The 10,671-nt window shown below is 35.3% G+C and overlaps 1 pseudogene; it reads left to right on the plus strand.

The window, feature by feature from the left end:
* Positions 1-2,145: 2,145 nt before the first annotated feature.
* On the plus strand, positions 2,146-3,315 carry LOC107646790 (amino-acid permease BAT1 homolog; annotated as a pseudogene).
* The last annotated feature ends 7,356 nt before the right edge of the window (positions 3,316-10,671 follow it).

Genomic DNA, 10,671 nt, shown 5'->3' on the forward strand with positions numbered 1-10,671 from the left:
CATTGGCCAATGAGTGCCAAGCTCGGATTATTTAAAGTCTCTTATCATGATCAAAATGACTTGGTGCCATTTGACTTAAAGGGAGTCTGGACTTCACTGGAACAATGTCACAAATTGGCCCTTGCAAAATCAATTAGAGTCAGCAATTTTTCTATCAACAAACTTGAACATCTCCTTTCTTTCGCTACAATTCCTCCTGCGGTTAACCAAGTATATATTTTTTCCACAAAATTTTTAATTTATATGTATTTAGATTAACATATTTTGGATCACTATTAATGAATAGAAATACTAAAAACACACAACAGGTTAAGCTAAAGGACATAGCATTATTTATTTTACTAAAAACTTATATATAAATAATCAATTCTTAATATCATTAGTGAGTTAGAGGATACTGCATCAAACTCTTCACATATTTGGTGGTAGGCTACCAGTTATAGTTGTGTCATTGAGGACTTTTATGGTAACACTGTTTGCACTCACATATTTGGCTTTATTATGTTAACATTCCAAAACTTGGAGTGCTTAGCTAGAGGTTAGATGCTGATAACTATGAAATAAATTCAGAGTTGAAAAAGATTCGTGAAGAATGCGGTTACTCCTACATGGTTTTGTTATGCCAATGTTCATTTCCACAATTTCATGTGCCACACTCTCATTTAGAAGTAACTCCTAAACTCAAAACAAATAACTATATGCAAATAAGAATGAATAAAATGCAAAAACATCACTTTATGAAAATTCTTGCTGTATGTTAATGCGTGCCTCTTTTACAGATTGACTTGAGGCACATTTCCTGCAAGATGTCTGTGAGGTCTGCCCAGAGAAATTGCCAAACTATGAAGAGAAGATCAAAAGCTTCTTTGAAGAGCATCTTCACACCGACGAGGAGATCCGCTATTGTGTTGCTGGAAGTGGTAGGGGCAATTTTCTGTTATTTTTCATTGTTCTCCGTCAATACCTAGTGGTAGGTGAAGAAAGGAGGACTAATCATCTTACCTACTGGAATTTTTCTGATTGCTAAACTTTTTATTTGTTATATTCTTGTACATCTCTTAAGAATTAAGGTGATGATTTGCTACTTTTTCGTTTCATGCTTGTTCCGATTTATTTTTTATTTTGTTCCAAAAAATTGCTTGCAGAAGAAGAGTAGCATTATTCTAATATGATCATAGGGTACGTTTCAATGTTTTAGACTTGTTTATAATAATAAAGAACAAGAAAATCATTTTGTATAACTAAAATTTTCACACTTATGTGTTTGAAATGTTTAGGGTCTTAGAGAGAAAGTGGCAACAGCACCTAATGCTCCATTTGCTACAATACCCCAGCCTGCCCAGTGAGTATTACAGCTTATGATTATGCTATAGTTGTAATTTATGTGTGGTATTTTTTTAATTAAATAGTCAAATATACATCTTTTGTGTAGAACACTAAAAAAATCCAAGAAGTAACAATTAGCATTTTCAGTAAACTAGAAAGATGGTGAATCTTTGATGGTTCTAAGTTCTAGAAGTATACACTCTCGTATATTAATTGAATTTGATAATGTTAGTTCAATTTTCCCCTTCATATCTTGGTTACCATTTTTCAACGTTTCTTCTAATTCTCGCTTCTTTGTTGAAAGTTCTGTATTTTTTTTCTTTGCTGACCCCCACAATCACTCACTCTTGGCTCGCCATCTTCATTGTCTTTTTCAGTCTTCTGGTCTCATTCTGCTTCCCCTCACTCCATTTCACCTGTTCTAGTCTCATTCTTCTCTTGCTCGCCCTCACTGCACGCTACCCGTCACTGGTTGTTGTCAATTCTGGTAAGGTTTGTTCTGCTAGTTTTTTTATCTTGTGATTTTCTGCGTCTTCATATGTAATTTTTTTAATTAATGACATTTGTGGTGTCTTGCTATTTTCTAAGATGTGGTTGTTAAATACTTAAACTGTGCAGTATCTTTAGTAAAATGAGATCAGAAATTTATAGTTCAGTCTTTATATTTATTGCACACTCAAGCATACACTATTTTGCAGGGCTATCTCAAATTTTGCATTCTCATTTTCTATTATATCGATCCTGACCGGAGTAACCACACTTTACAACATTGGCTTGAACTATGGTGGACCTTTTTCAATGATCTATGGGTGGCTTATTGCTGGTTTTTTCACCATGTTTGTTGCTTTATCAGTGGATGAGATTTGTTCAGCTTATCCAACTTCTGGTGGTCTCTACTATTGGAGTGCTAAGCTTGCTGGCCCAACTTGGGCACCTTTTGCTTCTTGGATCACTGGCTGGTATTGTAACCAGTTCTTTCATTTTGCATTGTTTTCCTTTAATGGACCTTTCTAACAGTTGTTATTTCTCTAACAAGTGTTCTGTCTGGTTTGTTTTTCAATGCAGGTTTAATATTATTGGTCAGGTATTCTTGAGAATTCGAGTATTCTAGACAACAAGTGTAGATTTCTCATTAGCACAACTAATTCAGGTCATTGTTCTGCTTAGCACTGGTGAAAAAATGGAGGTGGATATGAAGCATCTAAATATGTAGTTATTGCTATCCATGGTGGAATTTTGCTCCTCCACGGTATATTGAACACCCTTCCTATCTCATTGCTATCATTCTTTGGATAATTTGCTTCTATTTGGAATGTAATAGGTATGAAAACTTATTCTTTTTTATTTATGTTTATCATTTCTAAGTTCATTTCACATGGAAAAATTAAAGCATTTTGAGAGTCTAATTGGAGGTAAAGTTTTCAGGTGTTTTTGTGCTTATGATTCTGATTCCGATTGTTGCAACCTAAAGGGCTAGTGTTAAGTTTGTTTTCACTCATTTCAATACTGATAATGGTGTCGGAATCAGTAGCAGTCCCTACATATTTCTGGTGGGACTTCTTATGGCTCAATATTCTCTATCTGAATATGATGCATCAGCTCATATGGTACATCTTTTCTCTTCATTTCTACTTTTCCTTTGTAACATAATTTCAGTCAAGTTATTGAAGGATTTAGCTTAATTTTCAAACAGAAGAAACCAAGGAAGCTGATAAAAATGGACCAAAAGGAATTATCAGTGCTGTGGGAATATCTATTATTCTTAGATTATGCTACATATTAGGAATTACCTTTGCAGTTACTAACATCCCTTACCTATTAAGTAAAGACAATGATGCTGGTGGATATGCCATTGCTCAAATATTTTATGTGGCATTCAAGGACAGATATGGTCATAGTATTGGAGGGATTATCTGCTTGATCATTGTTGCTGTAGCTATATTTTTTTGTGGAATGAGTTCAGTGACCAGCAACTCAAGGTTGCTGTAGCTATATTTTGTTGCTGTAGCTATACTTATACTGGTTTTTTATATGGAATGTTCATAGAGTTTAAGTGTTATAAGTATTTTTTTCCTCATTTTATTTGCATCACGAAGCAAATTTGTACGATGATTATTGATTAATGAAAGATGTTATAAAAATTTTATTTTGTGAATTTGTGAATTTAATGAAATATTTCCATGTTGTAGTAATAAAATAAAAAATAGTATAATATAACTAAAAATGTTACTAAAGATCTTTTGTAACATTTCTAAAGTGTTACAAAAAATACTTATGGTAACATTTTTTTAAGTGTTACAAAAAAATATCTATAGTAACATTTTTCTAAGTATTACATAAAATATCTATTGTAACATTCTTTAAGTGTTACAAAAAGTTATCTATGGTAACATTTTTCTAAGTGTTACAAAATATATCTATTGTAATATTTTTTTAAGTGTTACCAAGGAAAGTCTATTGTAACATTTCTCATAATATTACTATAGAAGATCTATCATAATATTTTTACTAAATATTATTAAATCTTTAGAAAAATGTTAGTAAAACTCTTTAGTAACATAGGGTATATTTAACATTTGTTAAAATATTACTAATATATATAGGTAACATTTTAATATGATTTGGTAACATTTTTTTAAATGTTAGTAGTGTCAATTATGTAGTAGTGTCCTTTAGTGCATATAAGGTGTTTGTGAAAACGCCTTTTATGATTATGGAGTAGATTTCTACTCTTGGCTTTGGGGTTGAGTATTAGAAACTCTTGAATTGTCAAAGTCTATGGTTGATTGGATATTGGAAGTTGCTAGTTAGCATGAACTTCACTAAAGCTAGTCTTTCACTAGGAGTTGACTTGGACTTGTGAACTCAAGTTAATTGTACCCACTTGACTTTTCTTTATTTGCTAGAGGATAACTAAGTAGAAGCAATAGACAATTCTCATCACAATTGATGATAATAATGATAGGAACTCCGATTCTCTCCCCTAGCCAAGACCTTTATATTGATTGATTGTCACTCACTTTTACTAGTTTGGAATTCCTAGTTTTCTCATTCTAATTTCATATCTCTTATTCTTATATGCTTTTAGTTGTAGTTGCATGCTTGTTAGTTAGTTAATTCTTGATTGTTATTTCTAGATATCTCAATTTAATTGTTAGTTGTTTGTTGCTTTTATATATTTGTCATTTTACTTCCTCTGCAAGCAACCTAAAATCCCAAAATTCCTAACCAACAATGTGCATTCTAGTGCAAGTCCTTGGAAGAATGACCCGAGATTTTACTCCTGGTTATTGATTTCATTGTTGTGACATCCTCTTACAAACTTTGATTAGGGATATCTTGTCGGTTGGGACTATACTTTGCGACACTGAATTGAGGAATTGCAATCGAGTGCTCAATTATTAGCTATGAGAAAATTGGGGGGTTTTGGTCACAATAACAAGAAATGTAAATAGCAAGAAAGTAAATGATAATTAACTAATAAAGGAAAGGAAATTCAAATGATAAAAAGGTCTTGACAAGGGTTGATGGTTAGGGATTTCTATCCTTGTTACTAACCACAACATGATAATTACAAGGATCAATCTCACTTTGTCATCCCCAGTGTTAGAGGAAAGTCAAATGGGCTTTATTGATCCTAATCCATAAGTCCTAGCTAACTCACTTATTAATTTAGTGAGAGACTAGAGTCAATGGAAACAAATTATCAATCACTTGGACATTAGTAACTCAAGGTCACCCAAAAATGGCCCATCGGTCAGACGACCTCCCCACACTTAAAAGTTTGTACCATACTCGGTGCATTCAAAGATGAGCAAGGGGGTACGGCGACTTTCTGGATTGCCACCTCCAGCTGGTGGATCAACCGGCTGCTGCGTGTTCTTTCTTCCGCTTCCCTTTTTGCTTATAGTGACTTATCCTGAAAATAGAAAACAGGATAGAAATATAAGTAAATACAAAAGCAAGGAAGTATATATTGTTAGAATGATGTAAGAATCACTAAAATGAAGCGAAGTAATGAGTGTGTGACATTGATGAAAATAAGCGTGTGAATTCTAAATTGCGCTCGGTTTAGAACACACACACTAGCATGAAAAGCTATATTACAATTACACAAAAGAAGTATGCACTTCACTCATTCTAGTGTGCTTGAAATGCTTTAAGGAAACTTGTTGGTTAAGACAAACAAACAAGTAATAAAGAAGTATAGAAGCATTTAAGCTATAATAAAGTAAATGTGAAATGGATGATGAATGGACAATGATTGATGTGCAAGGTAATTCAATAAACCAAGTGAAATATGAAATTCACACATCAATCAATGATATACTTTGAAGTTTAGTTCGCATCACATGAGTGACATAGAAAGTGAAAGACATGGGTGCTATGCAATTTAGGAAAAGAAATAGAAGTGAAAATCGATCACATAGCAAGCATGATCCATAGAGCTTGAGAATTTCAAAAAGATGTCCCTAGGTAAGCTTACAATCCGATTTCACAATTGAAGTATTATGCTAAAATGACTAGTTTCAAGTATGTGTAGAGCACATAGTTAAACAATTAATGGTCAACATGTCATTAGAGCATAACATATGGATGCAAATGATCAAGCAACACAATGCATTAAGATAAATGCACAACATCCAACATAAAAAATTGCCTAGTCAAAGTAAAGAATTCAAATCACATGGTGGTCAAATCATGCAATTCAAAGCATTTAGAGTCCCTTGAAGGCAATTCACAAGTACTTTGTATGCATAAAATTAAGCATAAACAATATAATACCAAGCAACAAAATATAACCTCAACAAAAAATCCAACAATGAATATTCACAACAATGATACTAGAATAGCATTTTATCAGTAATCAGTAGCAATAAACAGCAAACAAGATGAATAATCCAACACTTAGCATGAAAATATAACCTAAACTAACAACTTAATCTACTAAAATAGAAAATTAAACTAACTAACTAAGAAATGGAATAGTAAATGGTGGTGGTGAATGATGAATGATGGTGGTGGATGATGGTTGAAGGGAAGAAGATAGGAGAAGAGAAAAGAAAAAAAGAAATGGAGAGAATAGAAGAAAAGAAGGTGGGTGAAACAAGGGTGCCCACGCGTCCGCGAGGGGTCACGCGTAAGCGTGGGTTGGAAGAATGGAATTCGACTCGTGCGCGTCTGGCACACGTAGGCGTGAGGAGAGGGAATAGGGTGCGACGCGTACGCATGGGTCACGCATACGCATGGGAAGAAATTGCGCTAGACGCATGGTTCCCGCGCACTACGTGCACAACTCACTGTCCGGACCATGTGATGGCACAGTCCACGCACGATCCTGGCACGCTCATTTTCAGAGGATCACGCGTACACGTGGGTCACGCGTATGCGTGACATGGTGCTCTGTTTTTCAAAATTTTTCAAGTTCTAGCACCAAACCAAGCATTCCAAACATCCAAACAGTCATCTAAACACCACCAAAGCTTATTGAAGACACTAGACTACCAAATAAACTCAACAAACTAAGCTAAACATAAAAATAAACTTATTTACAAATATATACAAAAGAGAAAAGTGAAAATATGTTACCATGGTGGAGTGTCTCCCACCTAGAACTTTTATTTTAAGTCCTTAAGATGGACATTTGGGAAGCCCCTTGTCATGGTGGCTTGTGCTTGTACTCTTCCTTAAATTCCCACCAATGCTTGAACTTCCAATAAGCTCCAAAGTTCAAAATCAATAACACCAAGCTTTGATGAAGTTCCACACAAGCTAAGGGCTCCCAAAGTTGATCTTCATATATTCTGGGATCCTATATCTTGTTTCTACACCCGTCTTCAAGTTGATCATCATTATTCCATTCGGGTGGCAAGTTCTTAGAATTCTCCTTTAAGTACCAAACTCTCCTTCTAGACCCATTCAATTTAGCATGATTTTGACCTTTGCAATTCAACTTTGAGCTTTCAACCACAATGAACCTAGGATTATATTTCCAACCACTACACAACTCTCTCTTACTCTTCACTCCACAAAGAGCTCTAAGTTAACCATCTGTTTTAACTAAGCCAGATTCAAGTGGGATAAAAAGTTTAAGGATATGAGTTTTACCCACTCAAATTATAAGATGGATGGTTGCTTAGTGAGAGAGACTCCAACCGGCTTTGGCAAGGTGCTTGCAAGTTCCACTCCCTTGTGCTCTTCTTTGACTACCTTCACCTCTTGGCAAGCGTCTTCAATTTCAATTCCTTGTTCACCAACCTCTTGTACACCTTCCTCAATGCTCATGTCATATGTTGGAGGTTGTGCATGGTCCTCTATGTCCTCAATTTCAAGCTTCTTGGAGGAATGCTCTACAATTCTAGATTCCTATGGAGGTTTGGCATCTCCTAAATCTTCAACCACTTCCTCTTCTTCAATAATTTTGGCTTTCTCCACTTGCTCTAGTACAAAATACCACTCTTTGTTTTCACCAGAGTCTCTAATCTCTTTCTCATACTCCGCTCTTCAGTTGATTCTCCACATTCATCCGTGGAAGTGCTTTATTTGTGGCATGACTCCCATGAGTCTAAGTTGGCTTTAATCTTGGCAAGGTTAGCCATGATTTCTTCATGTCTCTTTTGGACTTCCTCTTGCTCCTTTTTGAACTAAGATTGCTTTAAGCCTATCCATCGCTTCCATGAGACGATCCCTTGACTCTTGTTCCACTTGGCTAACATAAGTAGAATCATATTGCTCTTGGATCGACGGATATGGATATTCTTCCATGGAGAGTTGTGGCGGAAAGGAGAATTCATCATGTGGTTGAAAGTTTTCATATATGGGAGGTGGTTAATCTTGGTAAAGGTAGTGAGGTGGTGTATATGGAGGTGGTTCTTGGGAGTAATTGTGTTGGAATTGTGGTGGTTCTATGTATGGTTCATATGGCTCATAAGGTGGTTGGTATGGTGGATATGGGTTAGGGTCATATGGAGGTATCTGGTTGTATGAGGCTTGTGAGTATGGTTGTTGAAAACAATGTTGAGGAGGAGGTTCATAAGCATATAGTGGTTGTGGTTGATAATGATAAGGAGGTCTACCATATCCTTTGGATTGGTAGGCATCATAGAATGGTTCTTGCTCATAGTGCATTGGAGGAGGTTGTTGCCATGAAGGTTGATCATATGCTTGGGGCTCCTCCCACCTTTGATTTTTCCATCCTTGATGCATGCTCTCATTGTAATTTCCATTCCCTACAACATAGTTAGGACCAAACTCATAGTCAAAAGGGTGAGAATTCATAGTAGAAAAGAGAAAACAAAAACAAAAGCTAGTAAGAAACAAAGAAAACAACTCCTAAAATTAGCAAGAACTAACAAAGAGACAAAAAGCATACAAATTCACAATATTCACATATGGGCAACAACCAAAAACAAGCACACATTGCAATTTTCTGGTAACAACACAAAAACTTGATAGAAGGAAATCGTCGGTCTAGAATTTCTCAAAGGAATTTCGTTGCAAGCATAATCTAAACCAACAATTAATCCTCAATCAAAGTTTAAAAAGTTGTCACAATACAAATCAAAATAACCGGGAGTATTAATTCTGGGTCGTTTTTCCTAGGAATTGCAATCAAGTGCTCAATTATTAGCTATGAAGGAAATCGGGGGTGAGGTAGCAATTGACAAGAAATGTAAATAACAAGAAAGTAAATGGCAATTAACTAAGAAGGGAAAGGAAACTCAAAAGGTAAAAAGGGTCTTGGTAAGGGTTGATAGGTAAGGATCACTATCCTTGTTACTAACACAACATGATAATTACAAGGATCATTTCCACTTTGTCGTCCCCAAAATTAGAGGAAAGTCAAGTGAGCTTAATTGATCCTAATCTATAAGTCCTTGCCAACTCACTAATTAATTTAGTGAGAGACTAGAGTCACCGGAAACAAATTATCAATCACTTGAACATTAGTAACTCAAGGTTACCCAAGTTAGCAACCCAAGCCAAGAACACAAAAATCTACACTAAAATCCAACCAATCATTTTATCAAACACTTGGAAGGCATAAAATGCAAGCATGATAAAAGTGCAAGAATATAAATTCTATAACTACCCAATGCAAGAAAATAACAATAACAATTCATTTAACATTAACAAACATAAAACATAAATTGCATTAATTGAAATTAAAAGCAACAAAGTGTCATAAATATAAAGGCAACAAAATAAAGGATATGAAAAGTAAAACTAGAAGAGTAAAGATGTAAGAATAATAAATTGCAAGGAAACTAAATCAAAGGAATAATTAAAGGCTAAACCTAAGAGAAATTTAATCTAATCTACCCTAATTCTAGAGAGAAGGGAGAGCTTCTCTCTCTAGAATATAACCTAAAGCATGTTACTAAACTATCCTAATTGCTCTCCCCTTGTTTCCTCTTGATTTTTGCCTCAAATAGCTTCAGAAATGAGTTGGATTGGGCTCCAGCAAGTCCATAAATTGCCCCCAGCGTGTTTCATTAATGAGGTCACGTGCTGCTTGTCACGCGTACGCATGGGTCACGCGTACGCGTCGCTTGACGAATTTTGGTCACGCGTACGCCTCGCATGGCAGATTTCCAAAACTTCATTTCTTCATGAATTCTCCACTTTTACATGCTTTTTCTTCATTCCTTCAATCCATGCCTTCTAAACCTGAAATCACTTAACTATCAAGGTACCGAATAGAATTAAAGTGAATTAAATTTATCAATTTTTAGGCCTAAAAAAAATGTTTTTACTCTTAAGCACAATTTAGGGAGAGTTTACAAAAACTATGCTATTTCAATGAATAAATGTAAGAAAATTTGATAAAATCCACCAAATTTAATACAAGATAAACTATAAAATTGTGGTTTATCAATCATCCAATAACCTCCTGAAGTGAGCAAGAGAATGATATATGTAAGGCTGATAATCACGCTCCCAATTACGCCAGCTGACATCAAACAATCTGTTATATAAATTGTTATCATAAAAATCTCAACTTAAATGTGCTACACTTATTCAAAGCAGATGATGATTAACTTTACCTGTTTGCAATCGGAAAGACTCGAGGATTGTTGGGAATCGGCGAAAGAAATGGTAAACAGTCCAGGCCTAGGTAAGCAGAAGGGTCAGTGGACCATCAATCTCCTTGCAGTCGACACGAGCGGCCCTACACAATACTCTATACAAGTGCGCCAGACATGCTGAACCCCAGCTAAATTTTATGATCTCGCCGAAGTTACGGAGCAACAACAAAAATTTTCAGTGCACTGATGCCCCAGACTGGTCTCCAAACAGAGTGGTCCCAAATAATAACATTATGTGGCACTTTACGTACCTCTG

The sequence above is a fragment of the Arachis ipaensis genome, chromosome B6, assembly GCF_059453495.1.
Source record: "Arachis ipaensis isolate K30076 ecotype BB chromosome B6, ASM5945349v1, whole genome shotgun sequence".
In the NCBI taxonomy this organism is placed as follows: domain Eukaryota; kingdom Viridiplantae; phylum Streptophyta; class Magnoliopsida; order Fabales; family Fabaceae; genus Arachis; species Arachis ipaensis.